The sequence below is a fragment of the Anomalospiza imberbis genome, chromosome 9 (genome assembly GCF_031753505.1).
Source record: "Anomalospiza imberbis isolate Cuckoo-Finch-1a 21T00152 chromosome 9, ASM3175350v1, whole genome shotgun sequence".
In the NCBI taxonomy this organism is placed as follows: Eukaryota; Metazoa; Chordata; class Aves; order Passeriformes; family Viduidae; genus Anomalospiza; species Anomalospiza imberbis.
This window is the reverse complement of record NC_089689.1, coordinates 29,624,716-29,646,450: the sequence shown is the minus strand read 5'-3', so window position 1 is coordinate 29,646,450 and position 21,735 is coordinate 29,624,716. Positions and strand designations below refer to the sequence as shown.

The 21,735-nt window shown below is 47.6% G+C and overlaps 1 protein-coding gene across 1 annotated transcript in view; it reads right to left on the bottom strand.

Annotated features, from left to right (window-relative positions):
- Window positions 1–21,735, bottom strand: part of ROR1 (receptor tyrosine kinase like orphan receptor 1) — a 156,642-nt gene that overhangs the window by 50,384 nt on the left and 84,523 nt on the right. The gene's annotated exons all lie outside the window — the stretch shown is intronic.

The following is a 21,735-nucleotide window of genomic DNA, read 5'->3' as shown; positions in this document are numbered from 1 at the left end:
CCTTTGTGAGGGCTGCCCCAGAGCAGAGGCTGGGCAGAGTCACAGAATAAAGCAGGGATTGATCAAAAGGATCTCCTCCATGGATCCACCCTGGGCAGCACCAGAGCCCAGCCAGGGCTGCACCCAAGAGGAACCCAAATGGTCCCAAAATGCACGAGCGCTCCCGGGGGCTCTCCCTGGGATCAGCTCTGCTCCATGGGCACATTGCAGTTCATTGTCCCATTCCAGCTTTAGCCCGTGCAGTCCCATCCTGCTTGTTTTTCTCTCTCCAGCCCACGTTGTTGGTGCTCCTGGGCCTGAGGTTTGGATCCTTTGTCCTTGGTGCCCAGCTGGAGCAGGAATTGTTTTGTCTCCCTGCTCTGTGCAGAGAGCTCACCATCCCCTGATGTGCAGCCCAGAGCCACACACTAAAGCAGCTCAGAATGTGAAAATATAAAAGCCAAACCTGAGGCATCACAGCTAATCTTTAGGATGGACTTGACCCACCCTAAAATCTCCCCATGGGTTTTAGAGAGGCAGAACAACTCGCAGTGGTAGAGCTGAGGGGAACACGGTGCTGAGAGGCTGCTGAAGGTGTTATCTGTTAATATTTACAAGCTATTTGAATCCTGCAAACCCATGTGCACCAGAAGGGATGTGGTTTATACACTGAAGTTAACAGGGCTGGAAGGACTGATCTGAACCCCAGCAGCACCTGCTCCTTGCTGGGAGAATTCCTTACTCTTCAGGAAAAGCTGAATGGAGATTTAAGTCTGTACTTATATCTTGAATAGCAAATCTCAGGGAGGGTGGTGTTAAGCCAGCATGTCCTGCCTCAGCTCTAGGTCATAGTAGAACATTCCCTGTATCCACACTTCATCCAGGATTTACTGTCTCCCTATAACAGCGGATCCACCTGCAGCCAGTGAGGCTGCTCAGGCATCAGGGAAGGCTTTTGGAGTCATCCCCCAGGGAGAAATAGATTTATATGAGCTTTAGTGAGTGATGGTGGGAGGCTGGGGAGAAGGGGTGTGCACACACATTCCATGGCATGGGAATGCAGAGCACCTCCCAATTCCCTGTGTCCAGCCAGCCCTGAGAAGCCTGACCTGGAGAAGGAGGAGAGTGTTGCTGGACAGCACTGAGTGTGGGAGAGGGAAGGTGATATCAAACCAAGCTCAGGGTGCCAGTCCTGGAAACATTCACTGAAAATCAGCATCCCACAGCCCAATCCTGCACCTTGGAGGGACCCCCAGTGCTGGGTGATCTCAGAGGTGCACAGGGAAGGCAGAGTTGGCATGCTGTGAGTTAGAGAACAGGAATGCTCTGAAGTGCATTCATTTTGCTTTGACACCATCCTTTAGCTTATTCCCAGATTCACTCATAAAACATGGCACGCAAGGATATGCAAAGATGTTCTGCCTTTATTTGATGTGTTGGCAACTCTTCTATTTCATTAAAAAAAAATCACAAGGAATTGTAAACACCGGGTCGTACAAACCCACGAAGCCGTTTGGTTCAGACACAGCCAGTGCCCTCTTTATAAATAAAGCCTGGCTTGAAAGCCCACCTGGCAGCACAGCTTATCCAATGCTCTGCCAAATATTCCCAGTGCAAACATGGGGTTTGAAAGCATTAAACTCCCCCAGGTGCACATCCTGGCCCGTGCAGACCCCCAGGGCAGAACCCACTGCTGGGGACAGCCCTGGCAAGTGGCACAGCCAGCGGTGGCACCCGATGGCACCAGCTGAGATTTTGGCCCACTGGGTCCATCCCTTCTCATTCTCTGCTTTTAATTAACAGCTGAGCTTGTCTAACCCACATAACCCTTCTCTAAGCCACATTTTTGGGACCACATGGCTTAAACTTGCAGGGTTTAAGGGGAAAAAAAGCAGATCCAGTGGCAGTATTGCTGTTATGGGGGGTAGGTGACAAATAACCAGTGGCCAAACACTGCCCAGAAGCTGGTGGGTGTCAGGCTGTGCCAGAGGTTGGGATGCTTGGTTCCCTGCCCCTCCTTACCCTTCCAGCTCTCCTGGCCAAGAAATGGGACAACTCCTGCGGTAAAACCCCTCCAAGAGCGGGGTCTGAGGTGCTGTAGCTCCTGCTGGGACCAAACAGGTTCATCCCTGTGTCCACAGGCACAGCTCAAGCCCACAGACAATGCTTTCCTCAGTCACACACTCACGTTTGGCACTCCACAATGGGTTTTCTGTAGCTACTTTGACTCACCTGGAAACACTTTAGTGTGAAGAGCCCACAAAACAACTGTATTCTGCCAGCAGGTAACACACATTAACCAAAATTAAACAGACGGTGCTAACAACACAGTGACCACATGCAGCATGTGTTATTTAGAACTCCAGAACTGACAACACAATGACCACACGCAGTATTTTGGTTTTTAAAACTCCAGAGTGCCCATACTGATGTTTTCTTAACCAGGCTTTGAAAACATGACCACGAATCTCACAGTGCAGACATCCCTCAGCTCATCTACAGGTGAAACCACATTAGATGACCAAACTTTCCTATTTGTGGAAGTTCTGCAGGCTGGTGACTGGTGATTTTCTGATATTCCTCAATTAAAGTTCCAAGGAAGTTCAAAGCATCACTGTGCCCATAGTAACCACTTTATTTGATTGAAGGGAAATCACAGAGCAGCTACACCGTGTAGGAACAAACCATCCCAATGCAGGAGAAGAAAACATCCCAGAAAAAAAGGTCCAGGAGACATCCCTGAATTCCATTTCTGCCTGTGATGACTCAGGATTGCTGGGCATGAAAGTGAGAGTGGTGCCACCTCCCACTGGAAAAGCTCTGGGATAATTCCAGGGGAGTTCCCAGCCAGCTCTGGGAAGGGATGAGTCAGGGATTTGCTCACAGCATTTGGGGCACTGGCACAGACTTGCCCATTGGCTGTCACCTCCTCAAATTAGGGGGAAAAATTTGATATCAGATCACAGAATCACAGGATTACAGGGTTGGAAAAGCCCTCCAAGGTCAACAGTTCCAAGTCCCCACCTTGTCACCAGCCCTGACATCCTCGTTCCTTGGACACCTCCAGGGATGGGGACTCCAGCCCCTTCCAAGGTCTGACCACCCTTTCCATGAGGAAATTCCTCCTGGTGTCCAACCTGATCATTCCCTGGCACAGCCTGAGGCCATTTCTCCTTGTCCCTTCATTATTGCAACTGAATTTTGAATGTGGAGTTTAAAAACTATTTCTTCTTAAAACTTCCCTAATGCCCAGCTTCAACTTGAACAATTAGATTTGTTTGGAAGAAGAGTCAGCCTGAGAAATGTGATCAGCAGACAGAGTCATTATCCTGTTAGGGTTTTATTTATCCATGGAATAATTCCAGATGAATGATGACTCTTCTTAACACTGGCAAGATAATTACCTGTTCCAACCCATGAAGAAACATTGGGTTTAAGTTAATGAGAAATCACAACAGGCTGTGAAAAGCCAAGAAAAGTGCATTCAAACACACTTCCCACAGAGAAGTTGGCCAAGATCTGATTTTATCACCGTATTGCACAAGTGTGGAGTGAATTTCACACGTCAGGCCTTGTAAAGCCTTTGTGATTAAATAAACTTCAGTAAGGTCTACAAAAAGCTGTACCTGCATTTGTAAGATGAACTGGAGACTGTAAGTCAAAGAAAGATAACTGAGATGACATCAAGCCCAGAAATAATTGAAAATTTGAATAGGGAATAAATCTGTTGTAGAGAGAAAAAAAAAAAAAAAAGAGGAGAGCAAAATAAGTCTAGAAATGAGGATATCCTGCTTGCCAGACTCCAGAGCACGAGGAATGGATGGATGCTAAGTGGGGGAATGGAGAATGGACACATCCAGTGGAAGCATGGCCTGGATGGACCTTATGGACCTTCTTTTGGGGCAGAGATGGAAATCCCACCCTTTTTAAGGTGGAAAATAAGTCCAGTTAGAACATGCAAGCAAAAAATTCAAAGTGTCTTCTTCATGGGCATCCATTGTATTCTATAACCCAATGCTACACCAAATTGATACAGTTATTTCTATAATCAGGAGTAATTTCTTTTTTTCTGATAGAAAAATGAATGTGATTGCAATTCAGGTCTCACTGCGGGATATCCAAAACAGCAAAAAGTACAAGGATGTGTTTGGAGAAGAAGTCTGAATAATAAGATAAGCTCTTCAGAATTCATGTTTAACATAAGAAAAAGTTTTCCATTTGCAAGCCTCTCGCTGACTCTGAGCAGAAGGCCTTCCCCAAGTGAGCTTTGTTATCCCGTGAAGGAATTTGCCTAAGGAAGTGATAAAAGCCCAATTTCCCCGAGACATTAAAAACAAGATTGGGCAAGACACCACTGCAGACACCAACGGGGAGTTATCCCACGCTGGCAGCAGGGTCAGGGCAGGACAACTTCACAGGGGATTTAGGCACAGCTCTTTTTGGCCAAATCACCCATGAACATTTTATAGCTGCAGATGTACCAGAAACATCAACCTCCTCCTTAAAAAGGGGAATAAAATCTCCAGCAAAGAAACTCCTCAGCTCTCCCACTTGGATAGAACTTCAGGAAAACAGGAATGGCAGATAAAGTTATACAGACTTAGAGAAAAGCTAATTATCCTAAGTGCTTGGTATTTTTTGCTTTTCTGCACATTCCAGACCAACACTTCATCTTTCCCTCTGTCTGGTTCCTACCTGACTGATCCCTTCCAGGATCTTCCCACAGATCTGCCTCCTGGCTGTTTTGCCTCTCAGCCCTATCTCCCTCATCTTCCTTTTCTGCCTTTTGCATTCTCTGTTCCCCTGATCCTTTGTGAGCTCCCCACACGTTCCATCTGATCTCCCCAGATATTCCATTTTGCAATCAGCCACTTTCCAGCCTCTTCACAGCCCACACCGGAGCTGCTGAAGGAAATTTACACAGACTGTAATGGATACAACCCTCATTTACTAATTTTCTTATCTGTTTAAAAGCTGGCACCATCCTGAAATTTCTATCCTATAGCTCAAATTTTGCTTATACCTTTAATATGTGGAAGGATTTTCAGGACATCAGTTCCTCTCTGACTGCATTAGAATCCCCCCCTTTCCAAAGGAGGTGGGAATTGTGAATGCTTCAATCAGTCGAGTGAGGGAGAAGTGCAAGAAGATGGGGAAATGTTGAGCTTTTCTGCTCTTTGAATAAAGCAGGTGTCTCCCAAGGAGAACCTACTGCCTTTAATAGTCTGTGATAGCACAGGTCAAACCCTATGGATACTAATCCTCATCCCACAGGACAAACCTTCCATGGATTATTTTAAAAACCAGTCCTTGGTAAAATATACTCCTGCAAGATGCCTCCACCATTCATGCTCAGGTGAAGCTGCTATTTTGAATATTTTGGATGACAAGAGCCTACAATTACACACAATAAAATCTGCCCCAGAGCAGACCTCATAAAGCTGTCCGTGCTGAGGAGGCTGAAATGCTGCACGATGGCATTTCCCCAGTTAGTTGTGCTCCACCTGCTGATTCCATGGCTGAGACAGCAAAGGGAAAGGTGGTTCTGCCAAAACCTTGCCTGGGCAGATCCAGAGGGTAAGAGTTTACCAGATCACAGAATCTCAGAATCCCAGAGGTTGGAAAAGACTTGGAGGATCCTCCGAGTGTCCGATGCCCACCTTGTCCTTAGCCCAAAGCTCTGAGTGCCACATCCAGGAATTCCTTGGACACCTCCAGGGATGGGGACTCCAACCCTCCCTGGGCAGCCCCTGCCAGTCCTGACCACCCTTTCCATGGGGAAATTCTTTCCAGCATCCAACCTGAGCCTCCCCTGGCACAGCTTGAGGCCGTTCCCATCCTGTCCCTGTTCCCCGGCTGTCCCCTCCTGTCAGGAGCTGTGCAGAGCCTGAAGGTCCCTCCTGAGCCTCCTTTTCTCCAGGCTGAGCCCCTTCCCAGCTCCCTCAGCTGCTCCTCACAGGACTTAAATGATTCCTCCAGAGCTCCAAACTGTCATCACCATGTCCAAAATGCATTTTCTGCTGGTGAAGGACCCTCTGGAGAGCTCCAGGCTGCTCCATACAGCTGGGGAAGAGATGAAGCTGTGGGGTGCTAATAATCTTCAAATGGTTAATTTTGTTCCAGCTCTTAAAATGTAAAACTCCTGCACATCTGCCTGTTCTTTATCTGCAGTGTTATCATCATTGATAGCCCTGGGCAGGTTAATGATTGGCATTAGATAGGGAAATTTTCAACACCAGTGAACAATTCAGGCTCTCTGGATTTCAAATCCACGAGACATTAATTTCCAGCTTCAAAAGGGAGGCATGCAGTGGGATGATTTCATTTAGTGCAGGACTGGAAATTGTTAGGAACTTCATTTATATCCCACCTCTCCCATCTATCAGAGCACCTCACCACTGCTACTGGCACTGTCATCAGCGGGACCTCTCTGCCTGGCAGTCTTTCTAAACCTTGCAGCTCACCAGGGCTGGAGATAAAGGCAAGGATTAACCCGTTTAGGACGCACCATCAGGAAGAATCCCGGTGCCCTATTTTTGGTTTCAGGGCAGGGAGCCAAAAGTGCCCTCTGCCTTCCCTTTTCCTGCAGATCTGCTCTCTCCCATGAGGATACGCCAGCTTTTGGCCCAGAGGGGCACAGCCACTGGGGGTTCCAATAAAACCCACCCCAAAAGGCTCCTGGGGAGATTAAAACTCCTTCTCAAAAACATAATTCTTGAGGTTTGTTATTGAATCTCAAAGTCATCAGAAAATGATGGGATTGCTACATCTGAGTCTCTGCAAACTCTTCAAATGCCTTCAGATGTTTTGGCAGCAGCCTGGTGCCTTCCTCAAGTCAGTATTTTTAGTAACTTGATCTTTGGCTAAGGTCATATCAGTTAAAAATTGTTTTCTTCCTCGGATCGGAGCCATCTCTTGGAAGAAGAGATTTTAAGGAGGCCCATTTTATACGCTAATACCTTAATCCTAAATTTCTAATTACCACCCTACAATTCCTTTTGATTGCAGCTATTAATTACAGATTATCATTAATGTTAGATGGATTTAGAAGTCACTGTGGAATCTGGGTGCACTTTACATTACTCCAAATTGGGTCGTTAACAGTTCCACTTAAGAAGAGCAAAACACTGCGCCCTGGAGCAAGCCACAGCTTTAATGACAGGGAATGAAGAAAAGAAATGGCCACTTGGCCGAGGGCCAGCATTTCGCAGCTCACAGTCGAGCCTTTGTGCTTCTGAGCTGGAGAAATGTGGCCACGATGGCTCTTCCAGGCACTTCAAGCAGACCTGGAGCACCACATTCCTGGGATGGCACCACCTGAGCGGTCCGGCACTGCACCAACTCACAGAATCTGCGGGTGTTCCCAGGAATTATTATTAGGACACTGCTCAGTCTCAAATACGAGGGATGTGGAAGGAGGGTATTGGAGGAGTACGGTGGTTTCCTGCCCATAAAAAAGAGGTTTTAATGGATATGGATCCAGAGTGTGGTGGATCCTTGGTAGTTTTAACACTGGAAGAGGGCACAGCAGAGCTGCTAGTCAGGCAAATTTACGAAGGCTGGGAATTTGCATAATAAATGCAAATTTCCCATCTCTGCAAACCTACCTGGATTTTTTTTTCCATGCCCCGAGCTTTTCTGGGCATCTCAGCCTGGCAGAAAGAGAGAAGAGAAAGTGGAAATGGGAAGCTCCCAAAGAAAATTGGACGACTGCAAGAGAAGGAAGCAAAAGGCTGACAAAAGCAGAAAGAAATTACCGGATGGGGCTCGTCAAGAGGTGGATGTGACAAGAAACAGAGGAGTCACAAAAACCCATCGGAATATCACGAGGGAATGGAGAAGGAGAAGGATGTCCTGGGCCACCGTTAAGTGAAGATTCTTCAGTGCCAGGGATGGTGAGGAAGAGTCCAGGGAGGGATGGAAGCAGCTTTGGGAGGCAAGACTGCAGCACAGCAACACCTGGGCTGTCCGAGATGAAGAACGTTCCCCTCCCAAAAGTTCTGGAGCCTGAAAAGTGCTGAGATCCCTCCAGAGCCTCCCTTGCAAAGCCTGCTATGATCGATGAGAAATGCCATGGCTGACTCTCACAATTAAAAGGCAAATATCACGTATATGTGTTGGGAGAAGTTTTATAGATTTATAGTTATGTTTTACCCCCCTTGTGTTGTTATCAGGGGTGGCCTGGGTTTGGGACATTTGGGAGGGTCGGCTTGTCACCGTGGCAACAGCTGACCTCCAGTGAAGATTTAAGGAAGTGATCTCCACCACTGGACAGAACTTTGGGAGGGGCTAAAGGGTTAAAAGGCAAAACCTCCATTGTGTGGGTGAGCACATGGTGGGAAAAATCCTCTGCTCCTGGAGCCGTAACATTTTCTCTATTCAGTCTTCTATTTTTGATAAGGGTTTAATAAACCTTTTAAATTTTTTGAAAGTGAGTATCGTTTCTCACACCTACACGTCCTTGTGACTCCAAGTGATCCACAGCCCACATTTACCTAAGGAATTTGCTTTCCTGCAGGCACCAGTGCCGTGCACAAGCATCCTGGGGGCCTGCCCCTCTCCTGGCACAGGTTCCCATTTATTTCCCTCCCCAGCAGCAGAACGTGTGCTCGGGACAGACGTGTTTGGAGACGAGGATGAAGTGGCTGGACAGGGCTGCACCTGCTGGCTTGTCCCTGGCTTCCATCAGTGCCACTGCACTAAATCCACCCACAGAGGCTCGAAAGAAGGCAAAGGCAGCCAAGCCCAGGGAGGGCAAACAAGAAATCATTTACATCCCCCATAAATCGCGGCACGCCGTAACTCCTCGCACCTCAGCGCTCGGGGGCCACAACCGACTGCAGAGGATAGGGAGACCAGCAAGCCACAATTAAGCCCTTATAACTTGTGCAGAAAATTACAGCAGAAGGCTGCCATGTGCAAATCCACGATGACTTTTTCGAGCCCGATAATTATTTTTGTTGCAGCGACGAAAAACGGGGCCCGTGTCAGCTGATGAATTAATGGGAGGGCCTGAAACAATTGCTCCTTAAATACACAGAAGTCTCCCCAGTGTAAACACGCTCCCTTTTCTTGCAGATCCTCGTGGTACGAGGCAGACGTTGCCCCATGACTTATTGGCTGCCCATGACGGAGCAGTAAATGCTGCCTGTTTGACGGCTGCAGCCTCCTGCCTCAGATTTTACATGGCTCGATGGTGATTAATGCACAAACTGCCAACTGCAGCCAGAGGCTGAAAGACAAGGCCACACTGTGAAACCTATGCTAATAGAGCACAATTTATATAAAAAGGGGGGAATGTAAATATTTAACTGATGCCAGAGCTGGATGCTTTGGCCAAGCTGGGACTGAGCTACATTGATTGTTCAGGAGGAACTTATATCCTAAAATCCACACAGGCCTGATGTCAGACAGGCTCAGAAGGTGGATTTAAAACTTCATTTCTTCTGCTAAAAGGCTGTTTTCTTAAATTTTGCTTCAAGTCGAGCAGATGTAGTAAGAGCTGCTCTGTGGAGAGCTGGGCCCAGCTCAGGTCTCCTTGGAAGCTTGACCCAGATCTCCCAGAGACAACGCCAAAGCAAGGCCCTCCAGCTAATTTGTGTTTATTAGCAGCCTCCAGAGAGGGCAGGGGCTCTGGGAGGTGAAGACTGAACTCCCTTCTCATGGCTCTGGGTTGGGTTTCAATCACAGCACAGGCTGTCCTTGTCCTGCCCCTTGTCCTGCCCTCATGGCACTTCTGATCCAGGCTGTCCTCACACAGCCAACAAAAGCAATTATGCAGGTAATTAGTCTGCACAAAAGGTTTACATCAGTGCCTCAGAGGTTTCTTTTTAATCCCTTCACTGATGGAAGGAGTGAATTGATTTAGCCACAGTTACAACTTATTTACTGTAAGAAAGATTCCTAAATCCAAGGTTCAGCGGGATCTTCTGGATCCAGGTACTCACTAACATCAAGGAACATTAGATCCAAACTTAACCAAATTTATTTTCACTGCTGCTTTTGGGGGATCTTAAGTTTCATCAGTGGCTGAAGCATGGTCCTGCACTGCATTCCCCATGGTTTCCAAGGATATTCCAGGGAATCCCAACCCATCCTGGGCACGCAGAGCTCAGCACTGCCAGCCCCATGCTGGCAGCCTAACAACAGCCACCAAATCCAAAGGCTTGACAAAATCAATCTCCTGAATCCTTACATTAGGCAGCAATTCTTCTGCATTCCCAAAGCTCAGCCAGGGCTGGTTTTGTCGCTGCAGAAGAGCCACTTCTAAAAAACACAATTAAGACGTCGCGAGCCTTCACCTTAATTGCACCCAGCAGCACAAACGTCCGTGGGCTTCGTGACCCCCTAATGGCTTTGCCACAAAATCCCAGCCCACGGTCTCTAAAAGTTAATAGCCTGTACAATGGAAAATCAACAGGAGCGGGGCAGAGTCGGCTTGCTCAGCCCTAACTGCTTCAGCAGCCGCGGAAGCCTCACGGAAGGATAAACCACTGATGGTTTTTTTATTAGCTCAACAAACAAGAAGCTCAGCATTTGGTGTAGTGCTACTGCAGAGCCACAGGGATTAGGTTTCAAAGCCGTGGCAACTGCCATGCTTTAAGGAACTCGTTAGGCTGGAAATGGATATAGGCTCCCTCTGGAAGGCAAGGCAATCCAAATAAACACGCTGAGCACAGCAGCACATCCAGATGATCTTCCAGGGGACCCCCTGTTCCTTCCCCAGGAGCAAAGCCCTGAGCAGTGCCAGGCTTTGTGAGGTTCCAGGGGACCCCCTGTTCTCTCTCCCAGGAGCAAATCCCAGAGCAGCACCAGGGTTTAGGAAATTCCAGGGCACCCCTTGTTCTGTCCCTGAGGAGAAAATCCCAGAGCAATACCAGGGTTATGAAGTTCCAGGGGACCCCCTGTTCCTTCCCCAGGAGCAAATCCCAGAGCAGCGCCAGGGTTTAGGAAATTCCAGGGCACCCCTTGTTCTGTCCCTGAGGAGAAAATCCCAGAGCAATACCAGGGTTATGAAGTTCCAGGAGACACCCTGGTTTCTCCCTGAGGAGCAAAGCCCAGAGCAGTGCCAGGGTTTAGGAAATTCCAGAGGAGCCCCTCTTCTTTCCCTGAGGAGAAAATCCCAGAGCAATACCAGGGTTATGAAGTTCCAGGGGACCCCTGTTCCTTCCCCGGCAAAGCCCAGAGCAGCGCCAGGGTTTAGGAAATTCCAGGGCACCCCTTGTGTCTGAAGAGAAAATCCCAGAGCAATACCAGGGTTATGAAGTTCCAGGAGACACCCTGATTTCTCCCTGAGGAGCAAAGCCCAGAGTAGTGCCAGGGTTTAGGAAATTCCAGAGGAGGCCCTCTTCTTTCCCTGAGGAGAAAATCCCAGAGCAGTGCCAGGGTTTAGGAAATTCCAGAGCACCCCTTGTTCTGTCCCTGAAGAGAAAATCCCAGAGCAATACCAGGGTTATGAAGTTCCAGGGGACCCCCTGTTCCTTCCCCAGGAGCAAATCCCAGAGCAGCGCCAGGGTTTAGGAAATTCCAGGGCACCCCTTGTTCTGTCCCTGAGGAGAAAATCCCAGAGCAATACCAGGGTTATGAAGTTCCAGGGGACCCCCTGTTCCTTCCCGGCAAAGCCCAGAGCAGCGCCAGGGTTTAGGAAATTCCAGAGGAGCCCCTCTTCTTTCCCTGAGGAGAAAATCCCAGAGAAGTGCCAGGGTTTAGGAAATTCCAGGGCACCCCTTGTTCTGTCCCTGAGGAGAAAATCCCAGAGCAATACCAGGGTTATGAAGTTCCAGGAGATGTCCTGATTTCTCCCTGAGGAGCAAAGCCCAGAGCAGTGCCAGGGTTTAGGAAATTCCAGGGCACCCCTTGTGTCTGAAGAGAAAATCCCAGAGCAATACCAGGGTTATGAAGTTCCAGGGGACCCCCTGTTCCTTCCCCAGGAGCAAATCCCAGAGCAGTGCCAGGGTTTAGGAAATTCCAGGGCACCCCTTGTTCTGTCCCTGAGGAGAAAATCCCAGAGCAATACCAGGGTTATGAAGTTGCAGGGCACCCCCTGTTCCTTCCCCAGCAAATCCCAGAGCAGCACCAGGGTTTAGGAAATTCCAGAGGAGCCCCTCTTCTTTCCCTGAGGAGAAAATCCCAGAGCAGTGCCAGGGTTTAGGAAATTCCAGAGGAGCCCCAGTTTTCTCCCTGAGGAGCCAAGCCCAGAGCAGTACCAAGGTGATGGAGTTCTAGGGGACCCCCTGATCCTTCCCCAGCAGCAAAGCCCAGAGCAGTGCCAGGGATTTGGTGGCTGCTCCCAGCCCTTGCTCTCCAGGAAAAGGAGAGGAGCAATCCCAAGCTCAGCAGGTGATCAGAGCCAGTGGCTGCCAAAGTAAGCTCGACCTAGGGATGGTGCTGAGCTCAAATGCTCACACGCTCATTTCAGGGCTCCATTTCACTGCTGCTTCATTGCCATCCCTCAGCTCTGGGAGCATCCAGGAGGATTTTGTACGGATTATTTACAGGGCAAGGAAAACACAGCTTCTCCTTGAAGGCTCCGGAGCAAACATGACACCGGGAATTGGAGATGGTGGAATTCTCCCTCATTTCACAGGGAATATTTACAGCCTGCTCCTCCAGCTTTTCTCCACTCATCTGTAACGAGTTCCCAAAGCACTCCTTGTGGTCAAGGCAGATTTTTGTGCTGTTTGGCTTTTCAAGTTTCCCAAAGTTCATTCCCAGGTCCTTTCCCCACGCTGCCAGGAGCTTCAGCCTCTGCTTTGCCCCACTCACCATCATGTGCAAGACCCCATTTTACCAAACCAGAAAATCCTGATGGATAAAGGAGGGAGACAGGCCTTTCCCAAGTGCATTTCTAATATTTTGAGGGAGGATTTTTGGGAGGATTCCTGCCTGAGAGATACAGAGCACTGATTGACCAAAGTCTAAACACGCCATCAGTAATAGGGGAAATATGTTGGAAATATGCATTCTTTTATTCTGGCAATTCCCTTATCATGCTCAGGATTCTGGTCAAATATCACAGTCTAACACCTGTTTAATTTAAATTTAAGTGCTGAAGTAACCAAACTCCTTCCCCTGTGGCATTAAAAGACTAAAATCTTTCCACTGTTTAACACATGGATGTTTGAGGAATATTTGAACCTAATCCAGATTTTACTGAGATACTTCGAAAATCCAGCATCAGTTAATGATTTTGGATGCTGTTTCAGGTTTGTGCATGTCTTTAATCCTCCTGAAGCACAGCACTGCCAAGTTGTGTATTTTCTCACTCAAATTCCCAAATTAATTACCTCTGACAGGGAGTTTGTGTGCTGCTGTTACCCATAGTGTTTATAGAAGGGCAGGGATAGCAGCTTAAAGCACTACAATAATCTTTAAAAAAACTAGCTATTAAAGACTCAGGAGAGGCATGAGAGAAGAGATTTAAACTGAAAGGGAGCAGGTTTGGATTAAAAATTAGGGAGAAATTGTCACCTGTGAGGGTGGGGAGGCCCTGGGATGGTTTTCCCAGAGAAACTGTGGCTGTTCTTGGATCCCTGGAAGCGCCCAAGGCCAGGCTGCAGCACCCTGGGATAGTGGAAGTGGAATAGTGAAAAAGTCAGAGAATCCCAAACAGATTTGGGTTGGAAGAGGCCATAAAGTTCATCCCTTGCCATGGGCAGGGACACCTTCCAGCACCCCAGGTTGCTCCAAGCCCCATTGTCCAACCTGGCTTTGGACACTTCCAGGGATGAGGAGTCCACAACCTGTCAGAAATATTCTCAATTTATGCCAAAGGCAGGGTGAAAAATACCTGCAGTAGGAGCCATATTCACAAAAAGATGCGTTTAAACCAGGACTGGTTTCCACAGGCAGGAATACCCTGGGTAAAGGGATCAAATTATTCCTGCCACATCCAGGGCCACTGGGACGATGCAAAGGTAGACAAACTGCAAATCCCAGTCATGCAAAAGTGTCTTTTTTCACCCAGAAGTGTCTTTTTCACCACATTTCTCAGCACATTGGCTCTTGTTTGGAATGCCTGGGCTGGGCATGCCAAAGGTGGGAATTCTTGGGAGATGTGGTTCCCTCCAAACCACGAGCAAATCGTGCCCTGTGATTTTGGTTTCCTTGCATTACTGCCTTGGAGCTTTGGGAGCATTTGATCCCTACCTAAACACACTCCCACAGACACAGTGCACACAAAGCTGAGCAGAGCCAGCTTTGGGGCTGGGATGCAGAATCTGGGATGCTGTCACATCCCAAACTTCTCACCATTGTTCACTCAGAAGCATTTCCTGTCAGAAGCTCTGACTGCTGATGAAATGCCTTTTAATTATGTGACTGATGTAGAGAGTGTGGAGATTTTTGCTATCACAGCTTTGCTGCTGCTCCTTCAAGCTAAAATTCATTAGAAAAAAAGGAGTTATTGCAACAACTTTGTCCAGATCTACCTGAGCCCTCCAAAGACATGGAGTTTTAGTCACCTGCAGTGTCATATCCAAAGCAATAAATGTAATTGTTATTTATTGTCAGCAATCAGCAGAACCTCTGTTATACCCGTCCAGGACGGAATTAATTATTGAACATATTTGGGCAGTTTTTACTCATGCAAAGATGAGCACAGGGATGTAAATGAAGGGTAATTTTTGCAGTGGGGTGTGTAAATCCAAGAGACCAATCTGGAAATAGGTGACCTGAGCTGACAGAGCTGCTGTCTGTGCCAGCACATCCAGTCCCCTGTGACCCCTGGACATTGCCCTTCCCAGTTTTACCCTCCAAGAAATGTGGAAGAGGTTTTACAGTGACCTCTGTGAGCCAGAGAGAAGTTTGATCAGAGGATCCATGTTCACTCCTGAAAGGATTTCCTACCAAGGTCGTTGACACAGAAACCAAGAAAGGAAGAAGGATTTAAATAAGAGAAACCTGCAGCTGCCCTTTCCAGTGAGCACTTTGTTTGTCTTGTGACCAAAGAGTGAAGTGTAAACTTCTGAGTTTTGTAAGAATGTACAAAAAGCATGCATGCTGGAATAAAAACAGTTTGAAGCCTTCTGAGAACGGAGCATATTTGTATTGTCTCCATCTCAACTATGACAAAGAAAGAACCCAACCTCCTCTGAACATTTCGCTGTGTTTAAACCAAGTTTGAGCAATGGAATCAGCCCAAAGACGAACTCCTACTTCCCAGGAATGGGAGGGGATGGAGGTGGGGAATGGGAAGAGCCACCTGGCAACTTTCCAGCCTCCCTCTGCCCCTTGCAAGGCTCTCCCTGTGTATCTGAAGCTCTTTAAGTGTGGCAGAGGAAAAGGAACGCTCTCTACTCGTTGCATTTCCACACTGTGGAGCACAAACAGCAGCACCTTAAAGACACTGCTGGCTCCTCAGAACAAAAAGCTGATTTCTTTTCCTGGCCAACCTCCAGACATGAGCACAGGTGACCTCCTGGGGCCAGGGCCACCTCTCCAGCTCTGGATGCACTGTCACCAGCTCTCTCCCTGGAGCTCCTGCCCATATCCATGTGGTGTTTCCCACTTCTGGGAGTGTTCCCACTGTGGTTGAGGGAGCTCTGACCAACAGGCACAGATCCAGGAGTGCCACAGGCTTTCAGATTTGGCTCCCTGAGTGCCACTATCCCTGAGTGCCATTATCCCTGACTCTGTGCCAGGCCCAGAGATCTGATCTCAGCTCCAATGGATAAACACCGAGCTGCAGACACAGCAGTCCTGGCAACCCAGTTTGTATTTATGGAAAGCAGTGCAGGTGGGTTTACATTTCAAATAAATAAATACAAAAATACTTCAGAACCCTTGGAAGTCAGCAGAGAGCAGTGTGGTGGGATTGGCTTCTCATGTGCTGGGTTCAGAAGAAAGTCCCAGCGGTCCCAAGTGTCATTGTGATGGGAAAGAGCCAGGCTGGAGAGAGGCCAGGAGATTCCCTGCCCTGAGTGATTAAACTTGGAGCAAAACCAACAGACAGCGAGAGAAAAGAGGAATTTTCCCAGGGACATGTTTGATTTGAGCAGGGATTCCTCCTTAGCAATTAACCCTTAACAAGAAATTAACATTTGTGTGGCCCCTGCCCTGACTGCAGCCCCGTGGAAAGGAGCGGCTGGTGGCACTGGGATCAAACAGACATCCAGGAATATGCTGGAATTGCCACTGCTTCAATTATCACTCGTGATGCTGCTGCCTTTATTCTGTGAAGAGTCAAGCAGAACTCCAGGGACAGCAGTGTGGTTTTTCAAGAGGCACTCGGGCTCGCTGCTGCTCCCACTGAGGCCTCCAGAAAAGCTGCCACTGAATTAGGAAATGCTGAGCACTCCTGAGAGCTGCACAAGTGCAGGAGAAGTGCCTTACAAAGCTATTAGCTCACAACTGCTCTACAAGCTACAAGCAAGGAAAATAAAGGCAGCAAAGTAAAAGCAAAGAAAGGCACAGAAATGTTTGAAAGCCCTTCCAAACCATCACAGGCCGACAGCCTGCAGCCCCTTTCATCTGCTGCAGGCCACTTCAGCAGGCTCCAGGATTTAATTAAATGGAATGTTTGTTTACACAGCTCAGGAGAGGGGCTCGGCAGCCACCAGAGCCACCTCACTGAGCTTTAGGGACTGAAAGAGGCGGGAGTTTGGCAGCCTGGGACGTAAAATAAGGCCAGGACTGATGGAATTCGGAGCGATCTGGGCTGGTGGTGTGGGCAGGAACCACAGCTTTGACTGACTCTTGGTTGGGAATTTTCTGGCACATCAAGAACCTCCTGCTGTGACCTAAGAGACACAAAAGAACCACGAGAGCAAAACCCAGCAGCACCCACCGAGCCAGGCACGAGCCAGAGGGGCTGATCCTGATCCCACTGCGGAGTTTGTGGGGTGGGGAATGGGATGGGATGGGATGGGATGGGATGGGATGGGATGGGATGGGATGGGACGGGATGGGATGGAGATCCACTCTGGAATGCTGGCTGTGCACAGGGAATGGGATGGGATGGGATGGGATGGGATGGGACGGGACGGGACGGGACGGGACGGGACGGGACGGGACGGGATGGGATGGGATGGGATGGGATGGGATGGGATGGGATGGAGATCCACTCTGGAATGCTGGCTGTGCACAGGGAATGGGATGGGATGGGATGGGATGGGATGGGATGGGATGGGATGGGATGGGATGATGAAATGAAATTACATGACATGACGTAACAGAAATGAAATTAAATGAAATGAAATGAAATGAAATGAAATGAAATGAAATGAAATGATGAAATCCAAGGCAGCAGAGTTTGCTGGTGGCACCTTGATAACCTGCAGAGATTGTGAGCTCCTCCAGCAAGCAGCTCAGCCCTACCAAAGGCTCCAGCTCACACAAACACGGAGCAGAATTGCTCAACTGCAGGATTTGCTTTGGCACGGGGCAAGGACACCGTGGCACCGCTCGTGTGTACTCAGCAGCTTTAGAATCCCAGGATTTCTCCTGGAGATCTAATAAGAGCAGTTTCTGGCTGGGTACAAAGCAGACAAATGAGGAAAATGAAGACTTTTGTTTTCACTGGGCTGGCAGCTCACATTTAGCAGCGGGGCTCGAGTTCCCTCGCCGAGGGTGCTCTGCTCCATCCTGGTTATTATGTGGAAAATGACCCAAGGTGCTGGGATTTCAGCAGTAGCTCAGCCCCTCATGTCCTTTCATACACAAACATTTGTATTCCTCAAAAGGTGCTCTGGAAGGACAGGAAGGAAGGAGCTCTCCCTTCAGACAGCTCAGACTTGCAGCTGCCAGAGCCCACACAGAGCTGTTAGAGCTCCCCACACCTGAGCAGCAGCCCAAATGCATTTATCCATTTACAGATTCTGCTTTCATTGCCTCAGATCGAGGGAGCTGTGATTCCAAGGGCTGTTCTTCACTAAACCTGGCTTTAAGGAGGACCCTCAGGGTGCCCATGGTTATAGCCAGGCTAAGGGAGGCCCAAGGTTTGTCCAAAAAGGGGCAGAACTGGTGCTTTACTTCACCCAGTGACTCCTTCACTCAGCTCTGGCAGGAGACAAATCTGCCATTACTGCAGAAATATCTGGCATTCTTTGCTGTCCAGAATACAGAAAAGAAGGATGGATTTAAGGAAATCATTTTAAACCCAGGGAGCTGTTTTACAAGAACAATTACTGTGGTACAAGAGGACTTCTTGGCTATTTCCTCGTGCTCATCTTCACTCTAAACAAGAAAATTCCTGAAGTAAAAGCAGGCACTGGAGCAAAGGTTTTCTGTGTCTTTGCCATGCCCTGCTGGAGCAGAGTCAGCTGGTGGCACAGAGAGGGGGATCTGTAATGAAGAATGCTTTAAGTCGCATGGTGCAGGCTCTGGAAAACCCTACACAGACATTTTTTTGTTGAAAAAGGTCAGAGGGAAAAAAAAAGAGAAAGCTAATCCTTGAAAAATAATCTTCCAAATAAACAGAGCAGCCTATGGAGAGGGGATCAGCAGAGAGTCTGGAGGGAACACCAGAGACAGCCTGAGAATGATCCTTTCTTTAACAACATGTGACCTTCCACCTTAATTCTTTCTTTATCAATCATTGACTTTCTGTCTTTGAGAGTGATAAAAATGGCAAATACCCCCAGAAATAAAGGAAAATGGTACTCAGGGGAAAATGGAGATGACACCCATAGCCAAGTGGTAATTTTAGCAAAATATCTGCCCATCATCCGTGTTGAGGAGCTGTGACCCTGGTTTTGTGTCAGCAGCTCTCACATGAAGGGAATTTCACCTTAAAAAATCCTCCCACAATCTCCTGATGGCTGATTGCACAACCACTTACTAACACAAGCTGTTGGGAATGTGTCTTTTGAATCCTGGGAAGGCAAATCAGTGCCTTTCAAAGCAAATCTTGCTTTGCTATTGCACATTTTTCCACACACTCAGAAACACGGGGAGTGATACAAAGAATCCGCATAAAAACGGGAACTGCGGGTAAGTCACACAAAGAGAGGGGGAAAACCCAATTAAAACAGGTCCAAAATTGGAGTGATAACTGCAGAGCTAAAAAAAAAAAACCCCAAAAAAAAAAAACTAGTTGAAGATGAGAAAAGGAAAAAAACAACCTGCAAACCAGATTATGCAACTTTTGTGCCAAATGCCTCATTTTGGAATGAAATCAGCCCTGACTGCTGAAAACCCTGAATGCTCCAAGCCCCAAGTGAGCTCCAGAGATATCCGGCACCCTGATTCCCCAGTAAGGATGATTTATAACCTCACTTTGGAATTGCCCCCTTGGAGCAGGGCCCATTTTGAACCCCTTGCTAACGAGCTGATTTGGGGCTGGAATTCTCCTAACGCCGGCTGGCAGAAGTTGGAAGTGAAAATCTTTAAAAGTGTTCAATTTTTAAAAGATTTACTGGGAACATAATAGCAAATATGGTTGGGATCAGGAGCCAAAGGGTTTTTTTTTTCAGCCTGGAGAGAGCAAGTAGTCTGTTGTTCCTTACATCTGGAACAGTAGTAATCTATTCCTTAAGCCTGAGCAATCAAATTACTCTAATTTTCTGTTGTCTTGGCTTGAATAAATATTTTCAAGACAAGTTATGTTAAAAATATGCACACGCTGACTGCACAGTGAAATGTGCTTAACATCTGTGCTGCAGTTTAGTGGGGCAAGATGGAAAGGTATCCCAATGGAAAGGGACTGCAGAAAAATCACTCCCTTTCCACTGGAATTAATAACCTACTAAAGAATAACTGGGGAAAATAGGGGAATTTAAATGAATGATAGAGAAATAGATATATAAATAGAATATATAGAACTGGGGAGAAAATATATATAGGAATAGGGGGGAAATTAGGGAAAAATTAGACTAAAAGGGAGGCTGGAATTCCTGTGGCAGCTGCACAGGAATAAATCTCAAAGGGGTGGTGGGCTGAAAATAAGAATTTTCCATCATTTCATGGGAGCCAGCTCTGGTTGGGCTGATTGGGCAACTGGGAAAAAAAAAAAAAGTGAGAAAAATTTTAGGGGTTTTCTGCCTCTGGAATCCCCTCACAGCACCTGCAGGTCTCACTCCCCATGCAAGGAAGGGATTTGGGTTTTTAGGAAAAAAATGGAAAATTGGGACTTTCTCATTGCACCACCCAGAACTGAAAACTTCTGAGATGCTGAGTGAAAAAACAAGGGGCAATAATTATAATTCTTATTCAATGATAATTAATTCTGGCCAAAAGTAGCAGGGAAATGTTCCCACTTTTGGGAGAGCAGAGGCTGCAAATCTCCCACCCTGAGCACCTCCAAGGGCAGGGGATGAGGGGAAAACTCTGTCAGATTTGGGATCAAAGCCCCATGTGCTTCTCGTTTTCCCCCTCTGCATCAGGGATGGGCTGACAGGCGTTTCTTAAACTGCAACAGCACTTCCAGGCTGAACCAGGTCACTAAAAAAGAAGTTATTTTTCATTTCCAAGGCTTACATTCCAACAGAAGGAAGAAAATGAAGGCACTTAACTCTTTTTCACTAAAGCAGTTCTTTCCCTCCCATCCCTTCTGCCTGCAATATTAGGACAGGAGGAATAGATCTGGGATGAAGCTCTTTTTCAAAGATTTGTCTTCTGCCAGTTTTCATCGGAAGGAGCCAAGACTTGGAATGGTTTTTCCCCTAACGGGCAGTGCCTGGTGGAGTGGGGAGCTCTGGGTTGGAATGCAGATGTGCACATCTGTAGGTATTTATTCCTGCTGTGCAGGTTTAAGAAAATAAAGAGTTGATGGCCTCCCTTCAGCTTAAAACCTTAAAACTGGTTTAAAGTCTTGGCATTTGGAAAGCCTTTGCCCCCTCCTGCTCTCCCATTTAGACGTTTGAGCTTCCACCAGAACTCCAGCTCCTTCCTACAAACACAGACGTGGGTTTGCTGTCAGCTTCTGGAGCAGCATTCCAGCAGGACCTCAGGAAACCCAAAATCCCCCTGGAGCAGGGACCCTTCTCATCGCTGCCTTTGCTGCTGCTCAGAGCCACATTCCCGGTGCCTCCAGAGCAGAGGGAGGGGAGGGGATGAGGAAAGCCAAGGGCTGCAGAGTTCTCTCTGTGCTTTGAAGAGAGAATTATGTCTGTTGAGATAGAGAATAATTGATGTTGAAAATGCACCAATAAATTAATATCACAGCAGAGCTGAATCCCAGGATTTATGGGAATGCAATCCAGGCCGTTTGGTAAACATCTCTGAAGTGCAGACGAGCGAGGAGGATAAGAAATACGGAAGCTTGGGTCGCTTCCAACTGAGCAGATTAATGTCAATATTTCAGAAAAGCCCCAGAGAAAAGGGGGGGAAAAAAATCATCCATCTGAAACAAAATAATGCATTGTGCCAGGGCTGGAGGATTGTCCAAAGAACAGAATTTCACCCTGCTGCTCCCGATGTGGCATGGAAGTTTTATGGAAGGGCCTCTCTTTGGGAAGATGGGACTGGAAGTGCTCACCTTTGGCATCTTCCAAGGCTGGAGTTGCCATCCCAAAGATTACTGCCTGAAATCAAGTTGTGCTGAGAGATAAGAGCACTGAGCCCAATTTCAGCAGTTTGGCCACGACTTGGGTGAGTTTCAAGGTTTTGATGAAAGCCAAAGTGGGCTCTTTATTAGAAGCACCTCCCACATCCCAGTTTTTCAGTGCCTGTCCTGTGGATTCCTGCATTTATCCCAGGTTCCTTCAGTTCCTGGGAGCTCCAGATTGTCAAGTGTTCAACTGGTCATCCTGGAGTATTTTATTTTAATACACAATTTCAGGCCCTGTTCCACAATGTGTGGGAAGGTTTAAAAAATTC